Below are 2,743 nucleotides of genomic sequence, written 5' to 3' on the forward strand. Positions count from 1 at the left end.
AGGCCTGCTCTTTCAGAAGTGGATGGCCAATCCTTCTTCCTAGTCTGTCTTAATTTGAATGCTCAGATTTAGAATGTTATCTGATAGGTAAGTATTTTACAGAGAAGAGCAGATTAAAGATATTTCCCAGTAGTAGGGAAAAACCCAATAGATTCAGTGTTGGCCCCATCCATGGCCGGTGTGTTTTGACCCATCCCTATCCCTGCTCCACCAGCATTCATTTCTACTCCCACCTACTCCACTCAATGCCTATCACCCCTATCCAGCTCTTGATGTGATGGCCTATACGTCAATCTTTTTGGGCTTCTGTGATTCCCAACACCTCAAGTTGCTGCCAGTTTCTTCCACTGTGGGCACTATCTCTTGAGTTCAGGAGTCTTGAACTTCTGCTTCAGGATTGACTTTTTGTGCCTTAGGGCCTCTTCTCCTCCACTTATGCTAAAATAGTTTCCAGGGGAGGTTGATATAACCTATAGATTTTGTATATAATTTTGTCTTCCCAGGCTGAGAGCCCTAAAATCTGAAGGTGTCAGCCTTGACCCTTGGTCTTCTGAGAAACGTAGTTGTTCATACCTGGGTATTGCTGGGTCAGCTGAGTTACCTCTAGCCACGTCATCACACCCTGTGCTCCACCGTGCTGCCTTTGTACTTTGTGCTCCAAAATTTGAAAGTATAATATTCTCAAATTGGCCTACCATCATTGTTATTTAGAAATACCCAATGATGCTTGATGTATGGTAGAAATTACAATTCTGCAAAATTCTGTTTCTAATATAATCTCTCATTAACAGAACTGTAGTTTAAATTCTAACATTAACTTATAATTTTATGAGATCTTGAGTGTAATAACAATTTAACTTATATTTTAGTCTCAATGTTATTGACTATGGTAAAAAACAAAGTATTTTTAATAGGCTAAACCTTAAAAACATCTGGTAAGATTTGTTTAAATTTGAAGGAGGGGAGGATTGGATAATTTCTTTTCTAGGAGAAGTAAGGGATGCCTATTTCTAAACAAGACAATTTCTCATTTCTTTATTCTCTAAAAGTCTCAAACTCTGAAATCTACATTTTTATTTGAAAGCTTAAAAAATGTCTTTTTGTTATGTTGTTGGCTGAATTTGTTTCCTTTTAAAATTCTTTCCTTCAATTGTAAATTACATGTTTCTCTGTCAGGTTTTAATGGTGCTGTGGTGACAGGATTATGTTATTGTTAGGGGTCATTGAGCTCATTCTGACTCATAGAATTATTTGACTCTAAAAGCAATTAACTTCTTTGAATATAACCATAAAACAAGGTATTAAAAAAAAATAGAAACTGTCCAGTCCCCTTACGAATAGTAGAACACTGTCTGGTACAGTGCTGGAAGATGAGCCTCTCGGGTTGGAAGCCAGTCAAAATATGATTGGGGAAAAGCTATGTTTTGAAAACACAGAAGTCCTTAATGGCATGGGTGGAGTAAAGCTTTTAGGACCTCCATTTGCAGATCTGGCATGACTCAAAGGAAACAGTTGCAAACGTTCCCTAATAATCAGAATGCGGAATGTACAAAGTGTGAATCTAGAAAAACTGTAAATCATATAAAATTAAATAAGATACATAAAGATTAATATCTCAGGCATTAGTGAGTTGAATGAGTCTGGATTCAAGGGACTTGACCATTTTGAATTGAACAATCATAATGTCCACTATGCTGGGAATGACAAGTTGAGATGAAATAACTTCACAATCACCATAAAGAAAAATATTTCAAGATGTGGATTGAAGCTCAACATCTGGAAAAGTAAGATTCTCTCCACAGGGCTAATTGGCAGCATCATGATAGATGGTGAAGAGATTGAGATTGTTAACAGCTTTCATTTGTTTGCCTCCACAATCAACACTCTACCAGCAGCCAGGAAATGAAAATATTAATTGTACTGGGAAAGTGGGATGTCAGGGATCTCTCCAGAGTATTGAAGAGCACCGATGCCAGTCTGGAGACTAAGATGCACCTGATGTAGGCCATGGTCTTTGCAATTGCTTGCTATGTATCAGAGAGCTGGACAATGACTAGGGATGATAGAAAGAGAGTTGATGCCTTTGAGGTGTAGTGCTGGAGAAGAGTATTGGATATACCATGGACTGCCAGGTGGACAAACAGGCTCATCTTAGAGAGAGTGAAGCCAGTCTGCTTCTTGGAGGTATTATGGATTCTGAGGCTTTGTCTGGCATACTTTGGGCATGTTGCAAGGAGGGACTTGTCCTTGGAGAGGGACATTATACCTGGAAGGGTGGAGGGACAAAGATAAGGAGACCATTGATGAAATGGATTGATACAGTGACTGGGGTAGTGAAGGAACATGTGTCAGAGACAGTAAAGTTGGCACAGGATAGAGCAGATTTCGGTGCTATTATACATAGGGTCACTATGAGTCGCAAGTGGCAACTTGATATAACATATAACAATAACATCTTGAAATAAAATGTTGTCAGTGACAAGGTGATACCCATATACCTAAAAGAATGATCAGTTAACATGATACTTATTTACATTTATGCACTAATATCAAAGGAGAATAAATTGAAGATTTCTATCATGCACAATTCAAAATCAGGAAAGGAGTGTGTCAGGGATGTGTCTTGTCTCCATACCTTTTCAATCTATATATAGAACAGATTATTTGGGAGGCTGAACTTTGAAGAGGAACGTGGCCTCAGGATTGGAGGAAATCTACTCAACAACCTGTGTTATGCAGATGA

This window comes from Elephantulus edwardii, unplaced genomic scaffold, assembly GCF_000299155.1.
Source record: "Elephantulus edwardii isolate Elephantulus edwardi_28Jun2011 unplaced genomic scaffold, EleEdw1.0 scaffold00104, whole genome shotgun sequence".
Classification (NCBI taxonomy): domain Eukaryota; kingdom Metazoa; phylum Chordata; class Mammalia; order Macroscelidea; family Macroscelididae; genus Elephantulus; species Elephantulus edwardii.